The sequence below is a fragment of the Dreissena polymorpha genome, chromosome 5, assembly GCF_020536995.1.
Source record: "Dreissena polymorpha isolate Duluth1 chromosome 5, UMN_Dpol_1.0, whole genome shotgun sequence".
NCBI lineage: Eukaryota > Metazoa > Mollusca > Bivalvia > Myida > Dreissenidae > Dreissena > Dreissena polymorpha.
In genome coordinates, this window is record NC_068359.1 from 71,809,972 (window position 1) to 71,822,471 (window position 12,500).

Consider the following 12,500-nt stretch of genomic DNA (forward strand, 5'->3'; position numbering starts at 1 on the left):
CGCCCCATGTGGTGTCCCGGTGTGTACACTGATATTAATACACGATGTATTGGTCCACAATTAAATCTCTTATAAAAACATGTCTCTCAGGTGACTGAAAAATGGCTGTGTAGATACAACAAATACTACTACAACGGAGACTAAGATAACACATGTTACAATTAATTTGTCTTCCTTGCGTTCTTCTTATACGACAAACACTTCTAAAACAAAAAAGCAAAAAGCCGCTACTGCTACTGCTTCGGCTACTCTTACTGCTACTGCTACTGCTACTGCTACTGCTGCCGCTGCCGCTGCCACTGCCAAGGCCGCTGCCACTGCCGCTGCCACTGCCGCTGCCGCTGCCACTGCCACTGCCGCTGCCACTGCCGCTGCCAGTGCTGCTGCTGCTGCTACTGATAATGCTACTGCTACTGCCACTGCTACTGCCACTGCTACTGCCACTGCTACTGCCACTGCCACTGCCGCTGCCACTGCCGCTGCTGCTGTTGCTTCTGATAGTGCTACTGCTACTGCTGCTTCTGCTGCTGTTGCTGCTGCTACTGTTACTGCTACTGATACGGCTACTGCTAGTGCTACTTCTACTGCTACTGCTAGTGCTACTGCTGCTGCTGCTGCTACTGCTACTGCTACTGCTACTGATTCTGCTACTGCTACTGCTGCTACTGCTGCTGCTACTGCTACTATTGATAATAATTCTCCTTCTACTTCTCTTTCTAATATTGCTAGCGATGCTTCATAATTTATTTTTAAATGTATCATTTTGTTAAAACAGGAAAGAACTGTTTTATATATATTCTTAAAGGGATCTTTTCACGCTTTGGTAAATTGACAAAATTGAAAAAAGTTGATTCAGATTCGTAAGTTTTCGTTTTAGTTATGATATTTGTGAGGAAACATTAATACTGAACATTAACCATGCTCTAATATAGCCATTATATGCATCTTTTGACGATTTTAAAACCTAAAAATTATACAGCGTTGCAACGCGAAACGATTGAATAATTTGGAGAGTTCTGTTTTTGTCGTTAAATTTTGTGAAACTACGAAGATTGCTTATATAAGGTATAAAATACGTCGAGAATGTGTACTCGGCGGAATAGCTCAGTAGGCATAAGCGTTTATACTACAGGACTCTGCCAGGACTCCAGGGGTCACTGGTTCGAACCCTGCTCCGGGCAATGTACATTTCCTTTTTTTTTTTCTTGATTTTTTACTGGAGCTTTTATGATCCAATGTTTACATTTATCAATATAAAGCATTTAATGAATAAGTTAAAAAAATGCCAAAATCTGTGAAAAGGCCCCTTTAAAGGTGTAAAGAATCTAAACTTTTCTGCGATTAAAGTTTTATTTAACTGGATTAGTATAGGCCACATAACAGACGCTATTGTACTGATTTGTACTAAACAACATTTTGTCATAATCAACAGTTTTAACATGCCGCAGTTTCCTTGGAAGTTGACCTTTGATTGGAGTTATGTATAAAACATTAACAAGGTATTTGTTGACAGTTTGTCCTGTCACGATTATATATTAGTTGAGCCAAACGTGTGATAAAGATCCCTTTTGGGGTGGCGATAAATACTATTTATATTGTTCAACAGTGGGAGACTGAGAAAACATATGTTACAATTAATTTGTCTACTTTGCCTGCTTCTTCTTTATATATTTTTCTTGCTAATCGTTTAAGTTTAGTTTTAGTTAAGTAGGTATATCAATTTACATTTTTTGATAGATATTTATTTGGATAGTAATGGTATGTTTTATTTGACTTGACATCATTGAACCGGTTTATTCATTGATAAGATCGGGATCTCCACAGGTGTTTAATCTCGATTGTTAGGTGGGGAGAAGGGTCCGAATGATAATGTTGTCGTCGGCTTACGAATCACATTTCACAAGTTTTAGACAAATATGCATACGTTATAAACCTTATTTAAGTATTACATAGATAATAACTTATCTTTATTTTGATGAACTACGTTTAAGGTATAAAACTATAATTATCTATGTGTTGTGTGCCGCATACAGGCTCTAGGAGAAGTGCCCCCCCGGAGAACTGCCCCCCCCCCCAAAGATTTTTCACTGGGCGGAGAACTGCCCCCTCACTGTTTTTTATAGGGCGGAGAACTGCCCCCCTGCTGATTAATAAGGGGCGGAGAACTGCCCCCCTGTCAGAATTGATGACCCGGAGAAGTGCCCCCTAATTAAAGAAGTTTCGCGGCGATATATAAAGCGAGTATTAAAATGACAATAACGCCAGTAACTTTCTTGCTATTATGTCTGGAAATTGAGTGAAATTTCAAAAATAATATAAAGTTGTACAAGTAATAAAAGTTATAAAACTGCAAAAAAAAATACCTGCCTCGGCATGGACGTTGCCATCTTGATAATCACGTGATTTTCGTCTATGTGAACAAAGAAAAACAAATCACTTTTTGCTAATAAAAAGTTTTCGCGGCTGAATTATTTGATATTTTCCCCTTAATTAAAACAAACAATTAGCATGCAATTTAATCCATCCTTATGCAAGCTGAAAACAATAATTTATTTGTTTGTTTTCGCCAATTACGGATTTGGACGGTTCAATATAATAAACCCGTATGCGGCTTTATTCAATATGCGGCTTTATTCAATATGCGGCTTTATTCAAAGCTAACAAGTTCTTAACAATTAAGGTCGGTCCGGTCTACCAATTAAAAGATCGCGGTGCTTATCGTTAACGGTAACAAGTTCTCTGCCTGCCTTATTAGCTGCTAATTAAAGCAACTGTTACCGATTTTGTTTGTTTGGCATGTCGACATGATCTGCTCAAAATGCAAACTGTTGCCGTAATGTGTGTATTTATGTATGTTATTTTGTATGTCACATGAATTTACTAAACAACATAAATAAATTGATTATGAATTCGACTTCACTTCACTTTTTTCTTCAAGTCAGCTAAATTATTGCCTTTGCTTTGCCTATTAATTTACTTTTTTATACGTAAATTTACGTTTTTTTTCCATGGGTCAATACTATCTTTATAATGTAAATTAAAGAGATCTTTTCACGCTTTGGTAAATTGACAAAATTGAAAAAAGTTGTTTCAGATTCGTAAGTTTTCGTTTTAGTTATGATATTTGTGAGGAAACAGTTATACTGAACATTAACCATGCTCTAATATAGCCATTATATGCATCTTTTGACGATTTTAAAACCTAAAAAATATAAAGCGTTGCAACGCGAAACGATTGAATAATTTGGAGAGTTCTGTTTTTGTCGTTAAATTTTGTGAAACTACGAAGATTGCTTATATAAGGTATAAAATACGTCAAACATGTGTACTCGGCGGAATAGCTCAGTAGGCTAAAGCGTTTTTACTTCAGGACTCTGGCAGGACTCCAGGGGTCACTGGTTCGAAACCTGCTCCGGGCAATGTTCTTTTCCTTTTTTTAATTTTTTTCTTGATTTTTTACTGGAGCTTTTACGATCCAATGTTTACATTTATCAATATAAAGCATTTAATGAATAAGTTAAAAAAATGCCAAAATCTGTGAAAAGGCCCCTTTAATTCCGATGTAACTTTTTCTCAATAAGTACTGAGTTGCACGTCTATATTTAGTTGCGACACATGGCCAGTATTAACACGCACGCGTTTCCTGTGTGGATCTCGACTATGTTTCGCGCTCTTATTAAAACACGACTTTTACATGGCATTCATGTATAGTGAGTGGTGCAGATGCGTACCAAGGGCCTTAAACAGTATTATCACATGCCTCTAGACAATTTGTGTTATTTAGTTCGATAAATGGTAATATACTTGTACTGAAATTAAATTGTTACCGGATAAAATGTGTACGGCGATAACGTAAAATTACCCTTAAGTATTGTTTTCACTACGTAACTAATAACTAATATGACACCGGGGGGGGGGGGGCAGTTCTCCGCCCCGACAGATTTGATGGGGGGCAGATATCCGCCTACTAAATTCTGACAGGGGGGCAGTTCTCCGCCCCTACCGATTTGATGGGGGGGGGGCACCTCTCCGCCACCTTTAAAATAAGGGGGCAGTTCTCCGGGGGGGCAGTTCTCCGGGGGGGCGCTTCTTCGGATACCCCGCATACATACCATCTTGCTTTTTTAAATTTGATCACAACGGTCCGAAGTCATAAACATTCATTATGCATGGTTGCTAAAGCACAGTGTATACTAACTAACCTATGTTTATTGTTGTTTGCTAGGGTTATTATTATTATGTTTAATTTTTTTTTTTTTTTTTTTTGGGGGGGGGGGTGGGAGGGCTTTTATAGAAGATTTCAACTAGTCCTTCAATTAACGAAAAAAAAATATTGGTATAGGAAATATAAAAGAGTAATAGACAGCTTCATTCATGCTGTTCTATTATGGTGTTTTAACGCATATAATTATGTATGGTTGATAAAGCACATTGTATGCTACCGATGTTTATTGTTGTTTGATGATGATGTTAAGTTGGTGTTGCTGTTGTTGTTAATGATGATGATGAGGAGGAGGAGGAAGAAGAAGAAGAAGAAGAAGAAGAAGAAGAAGAAGAAGATGATGATGATGATGATGGTGGTGGTGGTAGTAGTGACGACGACGACGATGATGATGATTTTGATTATGATAATGAGATTTGAATTAAATTAATGCGCAAAGATTTTTCTTTTTAGCGGCCAAATGCAGATATCTGCGCTCGGCCGCTGTAAGGGTTATGTAATATTTGCAATCTACATAGGAGTCAATAGCAGATACCAAGCACCATATGCTTATGAGAAACAAAAGCAAAATATTGGCAATCGCTGAAATCTCGAATATGACTTACTCATTTTATTAAATGAAAACCGGTAACTATTTTAAACGGTTATTATATTGCAACAACTTAGCGGTGTTTATCCAAAAGACCATTGTTATAATTACAGGGACGTCAATAGGCCAAACTATTCAGGAAATATGATTTGAGTCGTCAAGGATAGATTTTGAGATCAATGTACGTCCGATGAGATTTAAAGGGAGTTTGAGGCGTAGGGACAGATTCGTTCGAGTACGCGATCATTTGAGAACAAATTATGTTGAAGCTTTATCGGAATTCCGGAAATTTGCGATCGGTACCGATTTTTTCTGGTTCTTTTTTATTGATTCTGATAAGTTAGCGGCCGGCACGGACATGAATATTAACTGACGAAAACCTCTTCGCTACTTTCCGAAAATCTTCGACATGTTGCAAATATCCGTAATATTCCGCATTGTACTCACCAGAAATTGCAACTAGAAAGACTACAATAAATCAGTTAGCTACGGCTCGGGCGGGGATTTACCTTTTATCCCTGTAAGGGACCTAATGCCCCAGACTACCGGCTATTTTTTCCGGAATTCGAACTTGATACACTTGATATCCCTGAATTAAATATTTATATCCGCACTTTTGATCTCTAGAGTGCTGACTGTTAGTATTGTATTTGACTGGAATGACTGTCGATTATGTGTTTTTAAGATTAAAACAAGCTTACGAAGAACTTTGTGTTTGCTTTTTTGTACGCTTTCTTTTTAAAAATGTATTGTCCGCCACGGACGCAACAATTGACCAAATGTACCAGATTGTGGTCTCTTTAAAGTGCTATGTTTTTACTGCCGTGATATCTTTAACAAACTACACATTATTGATCGTGGACGTTTTGTACTCTTATTGAATTTGTTTCCCCAAAATATGCTCTTCTATTAGTAGATGTTTAGGTGACGATGTTCTAATTATAGATCTTACACGGCCAAGAAACACTAGATAGGTCTTTGCAAAGAGAGCTGTTGGATATCGTGAATGCGTTCAATGTGGCCTGTTTATTTCAGAAAGCTATGTGCAATGTTTTATGGGGATTTCTATCAAATTGCCAATTGCAAAATTTGATTTAATTCATTCGGACCTACAAGCGGGAAACTTCTTCATTAAAGTTCAATGGGCTTTTAAGAAGTTCGTTGAAAGGCCAAATTTGACGTTAAACAGCAACGCCGAAAAAATTGCTACTCAGTCTTATTTATCACTTTTTTTGTAAGATTTACCAGTAGACGTTCTTCAGTGAAATTAAGCAAACACACAGTGCCGACAAATATGGAAGGGTATTTAGGTAAAAATTACATCCTTCTTTGTGACTGTGTCATGATTCTTGATGGTACTTTCAATTAATATGTAGACACCTTTTCATGCTTGATGACACTTACATCTTGCCTGATGTCCAATGTCTATTTACATTCTGCTTAATGGTATCATGCATGTGTACAGATGCAACATTCTTGTTCGTTAATTGCATGCTGCATATGTGTATGTTGGTTTGTGCAGAGAGACTTGTGCAATAGGCGCAGTGCATAATGAAATCAAATATTAATGCGTTTAATAAATTAACGCGATGGTAAGATGTGAGTTTCACCCAAGCACAAAGCAACATACTATCATGCATGATACAATGATGTCAATTGACAGTCATTCCGAAATGCTACGGAGGACTACGGAAATTAACGGCGTATAACGGAAATTTTATGTTATAGGAGAAGTTGCGCACCTTTGTAAGATATTTGCTACTGAACCGAAATTAACCGCGTGTTTGTAGACTTAACTTTTTTTTGGTTAATGACTAACCATATTTTTTGTACAGTAATTTACCTTCAATAACCAAAGAAAGTCTATGGATATATTTCAATATATGCTACTAATGCATGTATGCAGAGCTCCAGATAAGACGCTTAAAGTCGTAAAAAATTGAATTAAATTTAGTAAAAAAGTAGACTTAAATTCTGTGCGCACGGTTACACATTGGAAAAATAAAATAAGAATTCAAAATGTGTGATCATGCGTAAAACTCGATATCAATGCATATAATGTAAACATTTTATCAATGAGTTCCCACTCGTCTAGGCCCTCATTACAATTATGAAATCAACAGCACTTTAACGTTATTATGAATAACAGACCATATTTACAACAGTCGAAAAGCCGAACGTTTTCCATTATCTGGTCCTTTTATCGCAAAAAGTCTGCTGTAAACCGGCAATTGTCATTAGCTCTTCTTAGACTATAAACCTAAATGCGGATGTGCCAAAAATTATATTTACATGAAAAAAAAAGAATTAATAATAGACTTTAAGGCTGGATTATTATAGAGTGTAAACCAAGTTTTTGCTGAAAAAGTTATCTGGAACTTTGCATATATGTTGAGAGGAAATCGATTACATAATTTCAAATTTACTAGAGTACTTTTATATTGCACCACATAAAATGCTTTAAAACTATAATATTGAAGTGCACATATAAACTTTATTATAGATGGGTAGGTATTTCGTGTCAATCTCTTTCACATATGAAAGAGCTGTTGGTCATGCTGCTTTAAGTACATATAGATGCATGACACAATTTAGATTAAGCAAAATAAAACACTAGGTATTTGCCAAGAGTCAAATATATACGAGCAGTAAGAGCGTAATCGTGCACAGCGATACTTACTCTTGTAGAATTGAAACTCTTATTGCTTTCTTTCGAAATAATTTCATGTGTCCGATCTAATATGCAAAATGCCCGGTGTTTTTTTTGCGGATTAATGTTCCGTTTTAGATCCATAATTAACAAATGCCTCAATATTTTCAAAAATTAACACCGGAATAATGTTCACCGACATTTTTTCATACAGATTGGATATAAATATTATAGAGCTTAACAAAAAATACATTAAGCCCTGTTCTCCCGGCACACGTGCTGGACACACAGGTGGTTAGCGTGTGGCTATGATAATAATTAGTGAAAACATCTTTTTGAATGATAAATAATCATATTAAAACGAAAAATCAAATTTTCTATAAAAAAAAAATCACTACCGTTTTATATATAACAAGGTATCCAACTCGAAATCATCCGAAAACGGGGTGCATCGTTTTGAGCAGCCATTACTAAATTAATTTTGCAGCGATTTTCATGACCCGGTCTTATTCAACGCAGAAATGAATTTCCTTTTAGGAAATGTATATATATTGTTATATTTCTACACATGCTGGGTCAAATTTTAAGAAATAAAGCTATACATAATTCGCTTGACCCAGTTGTTATCGATCAGACCGTATTTATGAATGAAATCTCCAGTTGTAAGGACACAACTCCGCATTGGAGCAATGAAATCACCCTTGTGTTTAAAATGTCAGTTGGTTGAAATGTATGTAAACAAAGGTTTGAAAATGCGCTGGACAGTTAGTTTTGATGCATAATTCTACGGCAAGCACGGTAAGAATGTTTTTTTTTCATACGTTTTATTGAATTATGGTATCGAGGTTCGTGAACTTTGCAGGGAAAATGCCCATTTCCCCGTGAAGATTTCAGTCATGAATACTGTCTGATCGATCACAGCTGGGTCACGCGAGTTGTGCATCGTGTTATTTTTTAAAAGTTGACCCAGTATTTGTAAAAATATTGCAAGACATATACATTTCCAGAAAGGAAATTTATTTCTGCGTTGAATAAGACCAAGATCGTGAAAATCGCTGCAAAATTGATGAAGTAATGGCTGTTTAAAACGATGCATCCCGTTTTCGGATGATTTCGAGTTGGATACCTTGTTGAATATATATTTAACTTATTTTTTTTAAGAAAAGTTGATTTTTCGTTATAATATGATTACTTATCATTCCAAAATATGTTTTCACTAACTAGTATTATAGCCACACGCTAACCACCTGTAGCTGGACACTTTTAAAAAACACTATACAAATTCAAGTACTTATGCATTTAATTGATTGTAAACAATGACGGTTGAAATCCGTGCGTGGGAATTTTTCTGGTAACCAAGAGCGACGTCAACGTTCATGACAAACCTGTTTATATGACATTTATTTATTGATTTTTTCCAACTTGATTGAAAATTATGTTTTATGATATTGTAATACATGTAGATGAAGTAGTTGTTTTCTCAACGAGGAGTACAATAGTTGTACAGTACTAGACACGAGTACTTGTAACTTTCAGGTTTCTCTGTATACCACAGACATTATATAGTCATAAAATGATAAATATGTGTTTATAGAAATTGTAATTATAGCATGGTAAACAGACTAGAGAAATCTGAAAGTTTCACGCACAGGTCTGTGGCAATGGGGGTTTGGGCTACTTTATAAATATGAGGTCGATATGCAATGCACATCGGTAGATTACGTCTACTGTAATTATTTGGACTAGGGAAGGGCCACAATTCCAACACATCAGCCCCGTTATGTTCTGAATAAAATGCATGTATAATTTCTTGAGTGCCAATTGCATCTTACAAATATCAAAAACATTCACGGCAGTCAATTCATTGTGTAAACTTACTGGTCTTCATGGCAATAATGAACGTATTTAGTTTAATGGAGATTATATAACGAAGGGAACTAATTCAGCTTATTCAGTTTACTAGTCAAAATGATTCGGATGTTTTCGCTTTTTTTTTCCGAAAAGTAATTTATTCAACATACGGAAAATAAACGCGCGCCACCTGATGTCATAATTTAGTAACTTGCATTCTGCTTACTGCCTGTTGCTAACTGCCGTTGTTAATGACGCTTAGTGGCAAAACCGATTATGACTGGTTTCAGGAATAATGAACACACAAACATTGGATAGTCACCAAGCATGTTGAAACAATCATCAAGTATAACCGATAGAGAACAAGCATGTTGGAACTGTCATGAAGCATGTTAGAATAAACATCACGCACAATGTAAATATTATTCATGAATGATGTAATGTTGCAGCAATCATCAAGTATAAACGAATAGACAACAAGCATGTTGGAATTGTCATAAAGCAAATTAGAATAAGCATCGGTCATAATGTAAATATTCACCACGAATGATGTAACTTTTACCTAAATATCCTTCCATAGACATGTGTTGTTACTAAAATAGACATAGAGAGTTGAGCATTGGGAGTGACCTAATCATACTGTGCTTTAGCAGTATTACGGAATACCGTTAGTGCCATCGTGGTTACACATTACAATCCAGAGGGCGAGAACGCGAGAACGCGATAGTACGATGGCGACAATGTGACAATACGATGATGACAGGGTGACAATACGATGGCGACAATGCGATAGTACGATGGCGACAATGCGAGAACGCGATAATACGATGACGACAATCAGACAGTGCGATGACGACAGTGCGACAATACGATGGCGACAGTGAGATAGTACGATGGCGACAATACTACAGTTCTATAGTGCGATAATACGATGACGACAGTGCGAAAATACGATGACGACAGTGCGACAATACGATGGCGATAGCCGACAGTGCGATAGTACGATGGTGCCAATGCGATAACGCGATAGTATGATGGCGGCAATTCGAAAATGAGATGGCGACAGTGCGACAATACGATGGCGACAATGCGATAGAACGATGGCGACATTGCGATGATACCACGGCGACAGTACGATATGACTATCGCATTGTCGCCCCCGTACTATCGCACTGCCGCCATTGTATTGTCGCACCGTCGCATTGTCGTCATCGTACTAGCGCGTTTTCGCAATCGTACGAACGCATTGTCGCCATCGTATTGTCGCACTGTCGTCATCGTACTTTCGCGTTCTCGCATTCTCGCCCTCTGGATTTTAATGAGTAACCACGGTGGCCCTAACGGTATTTTGTACAGTAAAGTGCGTAAAATCTGGTTTGGAATAACAATTTTTATGCCGAAAACCCGACTTTGTTTTATAAGTAGTAGTCTAAATATACACTGAGTTTTCCGAGCATTAAATAAACATATTAAAATAAAATTCATGTTCGTATCAGTTGAAGTTCTTGTTAATAGTAGAAGCAAAAAACACAATAAAACGCTGATTGGGCTTACTAATTTGAGGCAAGAAAAAACACATCGCGCTATTATATATAACATATAACGCGCATCCGCAAAGTTCGAGCGCCCGTCTCGGTGCCGTCGTTTCCGGTGAAAGTTTCGCACAGGAGCTACCGAGTTAGGATATGAGACCACGAATCATGGCTTGACTTTATACACTTCAACACCGTTATTTCGAACACCGATAATCCGAAGTCACCGTTATTTCGAAGTATTTTTCGGGTCCCGATTTTGGTTCTTCTTTGTTTAATGTAAAATTTCATTGTTAATCCGAACTTCGTTAAACCGAAGAAATCGTTAATTCGAAGTGATTCTTTCGGTCCCAACAATAAAATTCGCACCTAATTATCAATCTTTAATCCGAAGTCAAAACTGCGAAACACTAAGCGTAAGTTCACACCTTTGTCTAAAGCCGATAATTACACTTTGTCGTCTGCGCGTAGCAAATAGCAGATAATTTGGTGTTCCGGCAAACACACTGTCAACATGGCTCTAACAAGGTTCTGATACTTTGTGCTATTGATTCTATTTTATATGTTCTGTAATAAGAGGAAAATAAAAAAGAAGAAAAATAATCGTTTTATTCCTCCGTTAGAAGCTATCTATTGCTATCTGACTAGTTTACGTTTTTAAGTAAAACAATTATTAATAGTAGCGTGTAACCGAACCATGCGAAGTCCATAGCGTTTTATTTTTAGAGAATCAAAGAAGTCTTCTGTCAAATGTTTATTTCGAATTATCATTAATCCGAAGTTTTTTTAACGGTCCCGATGACTTCGAAATATCGATGTTGAAGTGTATATCAGTCAGCGTAGTACCTGACCAGACTGCGCGGTTGGACAAGCTAGGATGGACCAACTTCGGCCGCATATGACATAAGACCCATTTTCGCATGACGCGGGTCATCTGACCTTTATAATGTGTATATAGCTTTGAATGGAATTTGCACATAGTTTTTGGCATGGACTTATTGTTATGTTAATGTGTTGCACGCTTTCAAAAGCAGAGGGCATATATAAGATCAATTATACTACGGAGTTCATTTTCTGTTGCAAAATGAAATGCAATAAAGATTGTTACTCAGCGGTGTGTACAGTATGACAGCGTTGTCTGTCTGCGATGCATTTATACTGGTTCTAAGCTGGCATACTCACCAATTGGACTCAACCATCTGCTCGAACAAGAAATGATAAGTTCTACTAGCATAAACCTTTAATTGTAACTCATTTTAAAAATATTCATGTTATTTATATTATTCAATTTATTATTCAAAATTATAATTATTATTTCCTTTATTGTTGTTTTTCGCATTAAGAAACTTATTCGGCTTACGAAACTGAAAAATCCCATTGGAAAAAAATCCCATGGGAGAAAAAATCCCATGGGATTTAAAAATCCCATGGGATTTAAAAATCCCATGGGATTTTTTGTTTTTTTTTAAACACGACTAAACGCATTAAAATATCGTAGTTGTTCATCATTTCATAAAATATGATGTTTCTGAAAGTTTCATGAATAAATCTCTCAAAATAAGAAAAAAATCCCATGGGATTTTTTTCTCCCATTTTAAAATGGGATTTTTTTATTACTAAATATTTTTATATATAATTGGCATAAAACCAATATAC